The sequence below is a fragment of the Notolabrus celidotus genome, chromosome 21 (genome assembly GCF_009762535.1).
Source record: "Notolabrus celidotus isolate fNotCel1 chromosome 21, fNotCel1.pri, whole genome shotgun sequence".
NCBI lineage: Eukaryota > Metazoa > Chordata > Actinopteri > Labriformes > Labridae > Notolabrus > Notolabrus celidotus.
Window position 1 is genome coordinate 6,934,182 of NC_048292.1, and position 15,367 is coordinate 6,949,548.

General features: G+C 38.1%; 1 protein-coding gene across 1 annotated transcript in view; it reads left to right on the plus strand.

Annotated features, from left to right (window-relative positions):
* The window catches only part of LOC117804670 (potassium voltage-gated channel subfamily A member 1), a 76,220-nt gene extending 63,389 nt beyond the window's left edge, over positions 1-12,831 (plus strand). Inside the window, exon 4 of the mRNA XM_034672970.1 lies at positions 9,753-12,831. The gene's annotated coding sequence lies outside the window, so the exon portion shown is untranslated. The remainder of the gene's footprint in view (positions 1-9,752) is intronic.
* The last annotated feature ends 2,536 nt before the right edge of the window (positions 12,832-15,367 follow it).

The window sequence follows — 15,367 nt, forward strand, 5'->3', positions numbered from 1 at the left end:
GGTCGTGGATAAAGCCCTGTGTTTCTGTCAGCATCAAAAAATACATTTGACATTAAACCCTCTGTGTAGTGTCCCAAGAGGAACAAATGTCACATGAGTGAACATATGAAGAGATATTTAAGTATTTGTTACATCCTAGAAACGGCTGATTTATGTTTTCCTCATTACCAATAAAAAAATCTCAGCATCTTCGTCGCTCCAGAAGGCACTCTTGGTGTCGCTGTCATGTTTGTGTGGCTGCTGTCACACTAGCGCAGGTATTCAACAGCTATCAGGAACTAGGGTTAGGTGGAAACCTGCCACAGCGTCCAGTTTTCTTTAAGAGTTCAACAGGTACCAATTTTGTGTCTCTCAAAACCTGGATAAGGGCATATCCCAATTTATAAACTCCTGATTTTGACATGCATAAAAAAAGACGACTGTGATGGACTATTTCAAATACCCTGACGCACCCTGTCTTAGATAAGCACAGCATTACACAGCAGGCAGGAAGTCAAAAACTATGTTTTTCAGCCTCTGTCTGTGACACTTTTAAAGACACTTTAAAGCACTCTGTAGCATGGCAACAGTGGAGGATGCTTCCTGAGCCATGTCCCTCCATTTAAAATGACAAATAATGAAATATAGCCAAGTGTTTTGGACCCCAAATCTGACCCACAAAGTTTGTAAAGGGACAAACAAAAACCCCAAGCAACAAAGAACAGAGCAGGCTAATGTAATTTTTATGTTGATGATGCTTTTTTTTTTTTTAAGTGATATTTTTTGCCTTTTTGCCTTTATTGTATAGGACAGCTGAAGAGAGACAGGAAATGTGGGGAGTAGACATGCAGGAAATGGTCAACTGGCCGGGAATCAAACCTACGACCCCTGAGACGAGGACTGTAGCCTCTGTATGTGGGGCACTTAGACCGCTAGGCCACCAGCGCCCCAATGATGCTCTTTTAAGGAATTTTACCAATTGATGACCCCACAATTTGTGCAAATTTTGTATCCCTCTCGCATAACTATTATATATTATTTTAGATATTTTATTTATTACGCACTTTACATTTGGAGCAAATGTCAAAGTGCTACAGGGCACTCGTGTGACTTTTTGAACAAGCTTTTCAGAACCGGATGTAGTTTCTATACCTGACATTACTCCGACACATATTTACCCCACAATCTGAAATGTTGCCCACATTTGTTTGTAAAATATGAAAAATCATATTAATTTGTATTCCATCTTGCAATTTTGTTCATTTTTAGCAAACAAGTTGGAATTGTTTGATTTTAAATGTATCATAAACTAGTAAATAAGACCTAAAATAAGGCAACGGAAGTTCAGTTGTTATAAACTTTCAGTATTGCAGTGGTTAAAAAAGACATTGTCCCTCCATGTTTTATATGGAGGCGCAGAGGGGGACAAACGTCAAATATCTGTGTATGTGATTCCAGAATTAGTGGCATTAAATACAAAAAAAATGAATGCTTTTTTTTAATGATCTATTTACTAACATGTCTTTTCAATCAATGTATTTATTTCACACTATAACACGTTTTTTTAAATGTCATTAGATTTCTGTGCTGTCAATTTAATGACTCAGAATAGTAGCCTATATTTTCTCTTTATATTCCCATATAGTTTTACATAATAAGATGGCCCGTCAGATATATGTGTCACAGCTTGGACTTGGTACAGCTGCCTGTCAGCTCATATAAACTTAAAGATGTTACTACGACGTCTGAATTGTACTACTTTATAACTCCTCTAAAAATAGTATCTATAAGTACCCGAGCAAATGACAGACAGCTGCCACTTATTATACGTACTGTTACGATCATTGTCATTGTTTTAATCAGTTAAATATTAATGAAGTCATACGTGTCTTAAAGAGAGACTCAGGGTCAGTCAAGTTTTTCAATCAAAAATTTAAATTAGTTTTATAATAAATGAAAACAATAAAAATATACATCTCCTTTTTCCTATTCAGACAAGAAAAATAAAATAATAAATAAAAAACAGCCTCCAGGCTAGCGTGATGTTTCACAACCACAGCAGTGAATCATCACATCTGACACACACACACGCACACACACTCACACACACATACTGCTTTTCTCTGTGCATATATTCACACTGTGTAACGCCAGACATGCAGAACACATCATCTGTATTGGTGACTCCTCCATACCGCCTGCACTGAACCATCGCACACACACATGCAGGGTGTTTAATCTGCTTTGCATTGACAAATGCACGACACATTCTGCTTTAAATGGACAGAAGATTCAGAGACCACCGGAGCAAAAGAGAGCGTCCAAATCTCACCGTTTACATCAAAATGTAAAATCACATCTGTAGAGATATGAAACTACAAACAAGAGGCCTCACTCCTGTTTGTTTCCATGAACACAAGTTTGTTCGGCGTATTTGGTTTAATGAATGAACAACTTCATGAAAGAAAAGATGTAGATGATATCATGAGGAAAGTTCAACAACTGAAGAAAACAAAAACAGAGCAGTGTCTCTCCTCTGAAAGAAAACAAACAGGAGAAAAGAAGAAAAGAACTCCCACAAGGAGAAGGGAAGAATGTGGAAGATACTGCAGCTCCATCTAGTGGACAATCATAAGAATAACCACTGTTTAGAGAAATAGTTCCCAGATAGATTTCATACTTTTAAAAGCAATGTTGAAGAAATGTAGCACTTGTTCACTTAATCCAAATAACGTATCTCCAAATTAAGAGGTGCCAATCAGTTTAGATCTGTTCCAAGAGTTTCTTTATCATGTTAGTCAAAGAGTAAGTAAAAATAAATCTTAAGACATGACAAAGGTACTTTTACAAACTTGAATTAGGGCACTTTTTTTTATCATCAATGGAAATTACCCAAAGAAGTTAACTGGGCCCTACACTGGATCCTCTGTCTGAAATAACTCAGTTGAATTCAATTTTAGGTAGTCACATTTTTTTGTCGAAAATAAAATTGCTGTCCTGTTTTTTAAATAGCAATAAAATGCAGAATATTAATTAGACAATACACAAAACATTGAAAAAAAGACAGCAAGGAAGAATATGAAAAACATCCAAACAATAACAAACCACTTCTGGGACTTTAACTGCAAGCTAAATAATAAATCATCAAAAATATCTCCTGTATGAATTGCTTGATCTTGTTTTTTCAAAAATAATTGCATTTGTCTGGGACTTTTTTCAGTGCCAAGTGAATCCACATTTCTACTTTAGTATGTGGGACTGAGTCAACATTATCTCCTCTAAGGGGTCTGGATTTCAGTCTGTGGTTAAGTGACTAAAGTGTTATGGTTTCTGTTTGTGTTCCCTGCATACACCAAAGCTTGCTGATACTATCAGTGTCAGACTACAGTCTGTGTGGAGAGCAAAATCAGGCAGAACACCAGCCACCGTAATGCCACCGGGCCCCAACAGCTGTAAGCTGACGACTATTGATTTATCTCTATAAATAGATATCTGCGTGAAAGTTGAGCAAACATTCTGTTCTATATGAAACATTTATGTTGAAACACAAATTTGTTTGGTGCTGTTTCACATAAGACAATCAGCGTTTAGATTTCCTGACTTCCTGGAATGCATCAGAAATGATGGATCTGATCTCCATTCAACAAACAAACATGTTAACGTTTTAAATCGTTCTCTTCTCCTCTTGAGGACAGTCCTGGCGAAGACACGTTGATCAAGGAATATCAGTTGATTTTTCAGGTTAATACCGCTGACGTAAGCCAGAGTGAAGCCTCTGCATGACTTGGTATTAACAGTGAAACTGAGACTCACCTGAAACAGCTGAACAAATGTGGGATGTAACAAACCCATAGATGACACTGTTCATTTTGCAGACATATCTTGAGTGGTGAATTCTTCTTGTATTTGATCTGAACACATGGTGGCTTCTCAAGTTGTTGATAGTACTTCGTTGTTGTTTTCACTAACAGCTGGCTGCACAGTCAGCCATTATTCCCAGAGGCATTTAACAGCATGAGACCAGTGGGGTCCAAGATAGAGTCACTCTGGTTATGTTGGACAAATTATTGACTTGTTCTTCAATTAATTTGGTGTTAATAGTGTTTTGCATTAATATTGAATTAGACGTTGAGATAATTAGTACATTTTAAGCTCAAAACAAAAAAAATTATGTTTATTTTTTAAGTTATATTTACGTGCAGAATGTAATATGTTCTCATATTTGTGAATTAGCTTCACACACTCTGATTGGTGGATATCTAAAGTATCATAAATGTGAAACCAGACCTGACTTTAACTGATCGCTTGTCAGCTTTTCATTCGTCATTCAGAACGTGAACTCTAACCATCACCTCTCCGTGAACTCTAAGGATCGTGTCTGCAGGATTTTTCTGAATGGCTTAATCATTGGATCTTCTGACATCACTGATCCTGTAATCGTCCTGATCTGTCCTCGACCACAGATTGATGATTATTTATCTGACTGAGTGCGTGTCAGTGCCAAACTCGGAGTTTTATAGAAAAAAAGACAATATTTAGTAGTATGAAAAGTGAATCTGGAGAAGGATTTGGAGTACGGAATTTCAGCCTTCACACCAGGCTCTTTCTGTTAAATTTAATTTCAACTTAAAATCACCCTCCGATCATCGATGGAGTTTTACAGATCCACACAAAGTCTTATAAAGCTGTAAAATCAAAATCTTTCAGACAACAATGATCCTGAACTTAAATTAAAAAAGATCTTCACTCGAGATCAATGTAGCAATTTTGTTTACATCAAAATAATGATAACAAATTATAATATATTTTATTTCTAACACACTTTACATTTTGAGCAAATCCCAAAGTGCTACAGGACACATCAATTAAAACAGCAAAGGTAAAAAAAAAAAAAAAAAACAGACTATAAGAACAAATTTAAGAATTGAAAATAATCCATTCTTTTAGTTTGTTGTGAATCTACAGAGTAAACAAACTCAGCTCTAGCCGCACTGTCACATCTCTTGTGTTATTGTGTGTTGCTCTAATATTGTGTTGGAACCAAACTAATCTTATCAAACTCCATAGTAACACAATAAACAAGCTAATCCAAAGCAACTGCACACCAGTTGATCAGTAGGGGCTGTATGGGTTGGGCAACAGCATCCTGGTGTTCTTACCTTTTGCTCTTATGTTGGGTTTTATGTGGAACATGTGCAGTGTGGGTAATGTGCCACATGTTGCGTTTTGTGTTGTCCATTGGTATGTATTGCTCTGTGTAGGTGTGAATGGCAGTTTCTTTTCGTTCTTTGTATACCACTGTAGAACCTTCAAAATATATGCAACTCTTCGGTCAAATGTTCCTTAGGGAACAATATAATGTTTCATATCATGTCATATCTCATCGTTTCGTACCGTTTCATATCGTGCCCTTATACTAAGACAGTTCTTGTTATTAGACCGGTGTGTTTTTCTTTTTTACCTTGACATGTTTCAACTACAAACTTCCTGCAGTCATCCTCAGAGGAGTCACGTGATGTTGTTGTGACTTGACTGTCAGCTGATTTATACAGGTTTGGTCGTCCTACCTGAAGCGGCGGGATGACCACGCCCCCTGAAACATGTCAAGGTAAACAGAAAACACACTGGTCTAATAACAAGAACTGTCTTAGTATAATATTGTGTCAGACCAAATCAACCTCTTTGGACAATATCGTATCCATAATGTAGCATTTCATATCGTTTCACATTGATGTATCATATCTTGTCGTATTGTCATGTAGCATTCTGTTATATGGTGTCTTATCTTTTCATATTCCTCATTTGCCGATCATATGCCATTTATGTGTCGTACCTTATACAATATCTGTTATGGACTGATCCAGTATGTTGCAGGTTAAATTAGATAGAAGTGTTGGATTAGAAAGAGATCTAAATCTGGGTCACAGGTTTCCTCACTAATCAGCCGATATTGGGAACATCTTTAATGATCTCCTTCACAGCTGATGGCAATCAGCTGAGTGAGGCTACAGTATACAAGGAGGTCGAGGTCTCCTGGTTCAGTCGTTTCTCTACTCACCAGAAGGTCGACACCATCAGTTGGCTCACTTTCGTCTCAGTTGTATGAAAGTCTGAGCTTTACCCCCCATCAGTGACTCTAATTTCTCTATTGGTTTTGGTCCATTCCTTTGTTAGTCTAGCATCGTGCCTAGACCGACACCTTTCTGAAAGCACAAGGGCTCATTTGGCTTTGACATTTTATTGAAGTGCAGTGATTTGTTTTTTAGCTTCCCAAACCACGATCTCTCTCATTCAGGTTCAGCTCAAGCAGCAAACCTCCAGTCTAAAAATATGAGTCCAATGCGAAAGTGCTAAAAACTGCAGTTCATCAAGTGTCCACTTGAGGCTGGCTCCGAGAGTAGCGGAAACCACATACACACCAATTTGTAATTTCAAAGATATTGAGATTACGAGTCTTCCACTGAGAGGCACAGCTGACTTGATTGACAGGCGGGAACATTGGAGCTGTTGGCTAGGAGGCTCAAAGCCCGCCTCTTTACGTCACAATCGCTCGACAGCAGCAATATGGCTGCTGCCGCCGATTGGCCTCAAAACAGCGCTTCAGAAACAGATGGGTGACGTCACGGATACTACGTCCATTATTTATACAGTCTATGGTTCAGCTTCATGTTGTACCATATCACATGACATGTACTGTATGGCATCATATTGTGCTGTACCCTATTGTGTCGTAGCTTATTGTGTCCTATCGTATTGTATCATGTTGGGTAGTTTCTTATTGGTTGGTTATTGTATCATATCATAACCTATTTTAGTGTATTTTGTCATATCTTAATTGTATCTGTAATGTTGTCAGACACCTAGAATAACAATCTGAGGCTGACAATAACTTAAAGTGGACAAACTTCCACTGGTCACGGATTACACTGCTCCTGACGTCTGAAACTTTATTCCAAAGAATTTTGCATCTATTTGACATTTAGAGACCAAATTACACTAAAAAAATAAATAAGAGAGTGTAGGGCTCAGCTTTAAAAATAGCGTAATTAACCTTTAAAGAGAGTATTCTTAGTTTAAATCATTGAGGGCTGAACAGGCGAATGCTCCAGTACAGCACAGGGTACTTGCTGTTGTCTTTGTCTGGTGTGAATTTTGGATGAACAAGATGAGGTCGAGCTCATACTTTAAAAGTCAATGTTGTTTTTCATCATCAGCTCATGAAATAAACCTCACCTGTTCTGTGTGTAATGATAACATCAAGAGCTGGTGTTGGGTAGTATGCTTCTGTGTTTATGCAGCAGCAGGTTTTGGGCGTTGGGACGCTGCTGACACTTTTCGGCCTCCCCGGCATGGGAGAGTGAGGGAGGGAAGTTCTCCTGCCTGCTGGATTTGGCGCCGTGGGCGGCTGCATATGCTGCGGTGGATTACACTGATCCAACTTAATGCCTAAGACCATGCAATCATTCATAACTACAGGAGCTGTGGAGGGCACAGCAGCACTGGATGCTCTGAGCTCCATCTGCCGCTGCACGCAGGATTAACTTCGAGGAAGATGGTGAAAGGTGGGGGTGGGAGGACCACAGGCACATACAGAGGCTTCTGATCACAGTTTGAGGAAAAACACACACTTCTCAAAAAATATCTCATTCTTTTTATGTTTTAAAGCTGTTTGATATTTTTCTTTAATCCATCTCTTGAACAACCTGGCAGAGAGATGCGGTTCTGTCTCAGGTTTAGTTTTCAGCCTAAAGGACTGCACACTTCCTGATCCATGTTGTGTCTGTTTGAACAATGCATCGCCCTTGACCTCGGCGTACAAACATAAATATGGATTAATCTGATTCCATACAAGAAGTGGATGCAGCAAAAGTCACGTCAGCCGCTGGTTTATGGACTACGGTTGTGAAGCCTTGGGTTGGGCATTATCACCAAAACCTTCTATGTTTTGTTTTTTTCTGTGCCCAGAAGTGGCCGTGTTTAGTAAAGAGGTGGAGCTCAAGGATTAGATTTGTTTTCTCCCACAGATTTAGATTCTATTTGTGGCGGTATCTGACGGGAATTGTTTATTTATCAGACTAAAGCGACTCACAGAGCTTGTTGAAGGTTTTCAATATTGCTGCTCGCTCGTGTTCATGTTTGCAGATTGAGCAGTTGGAGAGTACATAAATGACCCGCTTTACTTAAAAAGAGGCTTTACGGGAATGAGCAGACAACAGCCCTGAGTCCCAGGCAGGGGCTGCCACATATACATCAATTTTGACAAACACTGTAGTGAGCTATGTGAGCACAGACACCTGCTGATTAAGGCTAACGTATACGTAGAATAATAGTTGAGTTTGACAGAATGAGAAAACTGGGTTTCAGACTTCTTAGACGGTCTGTTAATCCAATAAAGCGCGAAGACAGACGGATTATTTGTCTGACATCTACTTGAACAAATCTCCAAAAGGCTCCAAAACCCCAAATACGGCCAAGAGCTGTCTGCTAGGTGAGCACCAAGCAGACAAGCAGCTCCCACCTTCCACTAAAAGAAGCCACTACCCTAAATATGCATAACTTTAAGCCTTAATATAATAGATACAGGTAAGTTATATAACAATTCAGCCCTATACAGTCAACAGGGATAGGAAAAATTGCAATAAAGACCGAAGCTATTTTTGTTGTACCAGGCTGTAAAGATGTTTTGTCCTGCTGTAAAGTTGGATATTTTAACATGGGTCTTTATGGGGACTGACCAAGCGGCAACCTCCAGTCTTAACATATGAAGCCCATGCGAAAGTGCTAAAAACTGCAGTTCATCAAACGTCCACTTGAGGCTGGCTGTAAAAACACAGGAAACCACATACACACCCATTCAAAAAATACGATCTTTACAGCTATAATAAACACGTTTACTGCCTGGTTCAAAAAGCAGTCTAGGTCTGAATAGCTCATATCTTTATCGGCACACACTGTACAAGTTTCAAAGATATTAAACTTACAAGTTTTGCCCAAATAAGGACATGGCTGACTTGATTGACAGGCGGGCACCCTGTAGCTGTTAGCGAAAAGGCTAATGTCCGGCCTTCTTACCTCACACTAGCTTGGACCAAGTTCGGTTGTGTTCAGCATTTCCAACATGGCACCTGCCGACGATTGGCTTCCAAGCAGGGCTTCAGAAACAGATCTGTGACGTCACGGATAGTCCATTCTTTATACAGTCAATGGGACTGACTCACTTTCAGCGACTGCCTCTAGTGGACACTTAAGGGACTGTCATTATCTGCACTGCTGCATTGGCTTTATTTTTCAGACCCTGAGGTTGCTGCTTTGGCTTCATGTATATTGTGTTGACTTTTTTTACTTTTTCTTACATACATGTAAATTATCTTGAATGTTGTTCATTAATATGGTTGTAAAGGAATGAAAACTACCTCCTAACTTTATTGTATTTTCCCCATAATCTTCTTTACCCACCACTTTTAATTCTGTTGTAAAGTTGGACATTTTGACGTGGGGCTCTATGGGGATTGACTCACTTTTGGAGTCAGCCTCTAGTGGAGCTCTGTGGAACTACAATTTTTTGGCACTTTGGTTTTTGGCTTCATTTTTTCCTAAGGTTTGCCATGAAAAGTTGCTTGCACAGACAACTTACATGGTTGTGTATTTTGCTGCTGACAGTCTTGTAAACTTGCATGTTGCTCATAGACATTTTACACATCAGATTTTCAAAAGAAGTTAATAAACAGTAACCTGTTGTCCTTCCTCTGTCCTGTCTGTTTGTGTCTCCACAGAGAGTTGAAGCCCTGCCCTCCGATCATCAGGAGAGTCGACCCCCTCCACCAAGACAAACTCATTCAAAACTACTGCTGCTGCAGTAAAAAAAACAGCATCCACAAACCCTTTTTGGAACTCTGTGCCTTCAACCAAAATTCACCGGTGATACTTCAGAAGCGTTTTTTTCTTTCTACGTTTTCTTTCGAGCAGGACTCTGAGGATTTATCTGCCTGATGTAGGAGGGCCTGGGATCTGCTCTCCCACTTTGTCTCTCTGGAGAAAAAAAACAACAACAATCAAATCTAAGCAGGACATGCAAGTTTTGATCATTTAATGTCCTAACGTGTTCTTTTTTTTCTACAAATTGTGTCAGTGATTTACTTCATTATCAGAAGAAATCCCTCGCTGTGCAATATCAGTCGATATTTATGTGAAGTTGTCGTGTGGATGTAGACTTTGGACAAACTTTTTTTGGTTTATTTTTGTAACAATGTTTTCCTGATTTCTATTTTTCTAAACTGACGACGGTGTAAAGACAGATGAGAGGCGAGGGAAAAAAAAATCATCTGCACACATTTTTAAGGAGAGAGGACGTTTTGTTTTTTGCTGAAGATGTTTTGTCCAAGTTTAGCTTTCCCTGACTGCATCCCCCTCCCGCTCCCACCAGGGCCAAAAGCCATAGCCTATCTCAGATAACAATACACCGGTGTTTTGAATGCACCGGTGTCCCTGACAGCACGATGCATTCCGGGTCTCACAGTGCGGGGCCGACACCACAGGCTCCTCTCGTCTTCGCTGTTGGATTTTTTAAGAGATGTTTTGATTTCTTCTGTTTGTTCAGGGGCTTGAATCTGAAGTATTTAGTATTCTCTACCTTTGTGTGGCCTGTTCTTCTTGCTGTTATTTTGTACTTCCTCTTACATATCAGTCAAGCAACTATAAGTGGCATGAGTATGTGTGAACCTGAGAAAATGAATGCGTGTTCGCCAGAATGGAGGTCAAATACTGTGAACTCTCAAATAAAAAAAAAACATAGAGGGAAGGCCAGTCCTGCTGTAAGAACCAGATTCACAGTGAAAAAGGTTAAAAAAATAAAAACAGGACCAGAGAGATATGGCTGTTGATTGGTTAGTTAGATGACATAAAAGTGTTATTACCATAGACTGAACAAGATAAGTGTAGCCCCCCAAAAGTTACCCATAGTTTTGTGGACCACTGTTTTTAAACATTAAGTTTGTTGACTCTAGATGGGAACATAATTGAAAAAATAAACATAATGCTGTATTTAAGAAGACTTAAAAATTGATATATAAGTTAGGGACATGAGCTTTGAGTTGATGAAATGATTAAAATATTGTCACCCTATTACTCGGCACCAAAATTATTAGTCTGTTAAATTAATTATTCATTTTATTTGTATTAAAACCCCTGATAAGCCAGTCATATGCTGTGTCGCTAAATTTTAGAGACTCTAGAAGGGACCATAATTAAGATAAACATAATGCTGTATTTAAGAAGACTTAAAACCGAGATAAAAGCTAGGGACATGAGCGCTGAGTTGACGAAATGATTAAAATATTGTCACCCGATTAGTCGGCCCAAGAATTATTAGTCTGTTAATTTAATTATTAATTTTCTTCGTATTAAAACCCACAATAAGCCAGTCATATGCTTTGTCTGAACTGCAGTGCACCCACTCACCACTAGCTGGAGCTGTTGCTCTGGTTAATGTCCTCTGTCATGCTTTAATACTCTACTACCCTGATGTAAACAAGCACAGAAGACGGAAAGCATCTCGTAGAAAGATGCAGTTTGTCAGTATTTTGATCTTGAAAATAGAGATAATATGGAGGCTGTGTCTGGTTAAACTGACATGTAACCGCTCCACCAGAGCAATAAGGAACCAGCACAGGCATGCAGATGTTAACCTGCAAGGAGCACTAAAAGTAGATGCTGCTAGCTTTGCTAACGTTAACCACACTCAGCAAACCAACTTGACATTGTTTACCTGCAGACTCTGTGATCCTGTTTAGCCATGTTAAATTATTAATAATAATAAATAATAATATTTTTAAAAGATTAAGGAAATGAGTCCAATGTGAGACAATAAATGTATTAGGACAATTTTAACTGAGGGAATAAATCAACTGAGTAGGACCTTTTCTTCATAGACTTTTACAGAATCAGACTTATTTTTGCTACCAATGCACGCCCTCTGCTGGCCGCCGGAAGAACTGCAGGCTTAAGACACTTCTATGTTGGCTTCACTTTTCAAACAGTAAATCTACGTCCACTTCTTCAGCACCGTTTAAAGTTGGCATCCCTGTCAAAGCACCTTTCACCATGCACTAGATTTGATTTCCTCGTGATTACTGAAGATTAATCTCCAAACGAACCAATGTTCTCTAAAGCTCTGGAAAAGAAGTTCAATTATTATTCTGCTGTGTCCCAAAATAGATTTATAAATATTTTAAATGAGTTCGTCAGTGCACTAAAAAATCCTGTTATGCAATGAGGGGTCATGAATAACTGATGTTGGAGTCTTAAACTCATTTAAACTCCTCTTCAAATGTAACTGTCTGAATCAAATGTTATATATTTTCATCCTCCACTCCAACTCTGACATGTTTTTCCTTACTAGTTTGTTTACTCCAGCTGCCGTTTGCAGACCAGTTAGTTGGTTCCTTTGTACAATCTATCAAAGCGGTTTCTGTGAAGGTTCTCAGTCATCCAGGTCAAGCTTGATCCGAAAAGGCGGCTGGACTTGATGATGTTTCACCTCTCCTCCCACAGGTTTCTTCACTTCTAAGGAGTCTTTCGGAGGAGAGGTGAAACGTCTTTAAGAATTTGTTCCGAGTCAAGCTGAATTTTCAAATCAACCTTTGAATTATCAAATCAGTTAAGGTTTAAAGCAGAGCTCTTAATGTGAGCGATGAAAGTGAGAGAATGTCAAATATGGAGTCCAGAGTGTTTCAGGTACTTTATGGCCCTTGTGTACCCGACACAAAGGTTGTCATGACCAGGTCATAAGCAATGACTTTATCCATCTCATACTGTGAAAATAAAGCAATACAAACCTGTTCCATCATTCTTAAACTAGGTGCATGCCTTGCTTGATGATTTTAGGTTGCTAGTTCCTTAAAGTCAAATAGATCTGGTCCACTAATATTCACAGTCTTTGACAAAGATGGTGAGAAAATAATTAAGGCATGACTTTCTTTATTTATTGACTTTCTGAAACAAGTCAATGTGATCTAAAGGTTTAACAAACATATTTACTCAACCCACAGAGAGTTGCTTCAGATGTTATAGACATCTGAGAGTAATCAAAGCTTCAACATTTCTCATTGACTTTAACTGCATCAAGCTGGTAAAAGTAACGCTTAATATTTCTGCAGCAATCAACAGAAAGAGGAAGTTAACACAAATCAAAAGAGGGAGGGTCATGACCAGAGCTGGGCACACGTCTGTGAATCTGTGAATTGTTAATAATCAGTGTCACTACTTTTATTGACCTTTAACAAGGACGTTAACTTGAAAATGCTTATTTTAAAATTCATTTTAATTCTGTTTGTTTTTTTTTTGTCTAATGTTGTAACTTTCATGTTAAAAGTTATCTCACTGCTGTCACATCTGCATCATGTAATGCATGTTCAAACTTCTCACCACTAGGGGGCGCCAGTGTTCCACTGACTGACTTGCAGTGCAGCACTGAAGGTGTACCAATTGAACCCACAGTACATTTCAATAAGAGGAAGGATCCAGACTCTGCTGTTAGGTGCTGAGATGGATTGCAGAAAACTTGAGCAAGAGCATGCAGCCACTGTATATTTGGAGTAATCTGAGGGATTTATTGTGTTTGGATTATATTTTTTTGCTGGACTAACATTAATTTTAACTTCTTTTAAGTTTGAACAGAATTAATGGATCAACATCCGAGTTAACGTCCTTGTTAACAGATTAACGGTTAACAGATCTATTTTAAGTTGATTAGCTGTGCCCACCTCTGGTCATCACTAAAATACGTTGACATTACTGAAATAATGAGCCATCTAAATAAAAGCCTCTCAAGGCCTCTGTTTGAGAGTTTACAGTATTTCCTGTTTTATTGTTTAATCCTGTTTTCTGCAGTTGTGAAACGTGTTCTGTGTATCCTCGAAGCTGCTATCCCTGTACTGTGTAGATCGGAGATGTCCAGCCTTATCCTGAAGACCTACAAACATCCTCCATTAGACACTGCATAGATTACACACACACATCACACACACACACAAAAGCATTCTCACCATATGTGATGAAGTCAAACTAAATGCAACAGTGGTCGACTCGGCCCAGTTTGTGCTTTCAGGGAGTTGTCATTTTTTACATTTGAGCAATGTGTTAGCAACCATAAAATGGTATTCATCCTAAAAAAAAAAACATGTACTTCACAAAATGAAAAGAATGGTATAAAAAACTTGTATTTTTCTGAGAGTGACTTTGTAATTAAAAATAAGTTATTCACAAAATGTACTTCCTCAATTCACTTTATGCAATGTCATAACTTTTTTCTCTCACTGTTTTATTCATATAATATTACCATTTTTTTAATATTAAGATTCCATCATTTTAAGAATATTCTCATAATACTACAGCTTTTTTCATTTTATATAACACATTTATTTGGTTTTATTTTAATTATTTTCATTTAGTCTTTATTATTTTTATTTTATTCTATTTTTGTTTTATTTCACTTTGTTTTACTTTACTTTATTTTATACTATTTTATATTATTTTATTTCATTTTATTTTGTTTTATTTTTATTCAATTTTATACTATTATATTTCATCTTATTTTATTTTGTTTTATTTTATTTTATTTTATTTTATTTTATTTTATATCATTTCTCCCAAATGTAAAAACTACAATCACCGCCCCCCCTCAGAGGCACAAACTGGAGCTGCTAGTCCCACACACCTGTCCTCCCTCATTCAAACCCATATTTTTTAACAACATATCTTGAAAAGCGACTGTTTGTAGGAAAACCTGCAAAGTGTATCTTTACTTTTAATGCATGATTTTGATTGAACGCCACCCTACATTTATATCCACCCAGGGGTGTTGTGTTCTGCCAACAGTAGTGGAGGTAGTTTCCCCCCCGTGTGGAGTCCGTACACTTCGCTGCCTGTGAGTGTGAATCATCTGTGAAGCTGCCTCCGTCCATCAAGTACCTTTACTGACGCCGTTCCCCAAAACAACGCTGCCAAATTGGTCTGAAAAAGCCAAATTTTTTTTCTGATGTTCTCTGTGTTTAAGTGGTTTAAGTGTAACATGTTAAACCTCATCCCGTTAATGTTACATTGTGTTTTTAACAAAATGAATCCTGTTTGTTAAATTGTTAATGATATATGCAGAAGAGTTATGAAATAAACTGAAACAAACTCAAACATGACCGCTGACTGGTTGTATTTCAATTTTGTCTCATTGAACAACTTCATGTATTTCAAACTCACCACAGTTTTCTATAAGCTCATAAAACATGAATCAAGGGATACTTAAAGCTCTTATGAGGAACTTCTGTTTCTGTGCCTCCTGTGGACAAAGTGGTCACTTATATGTCTGCTGATTAAAAACTAAACCAGGTTTTTACAA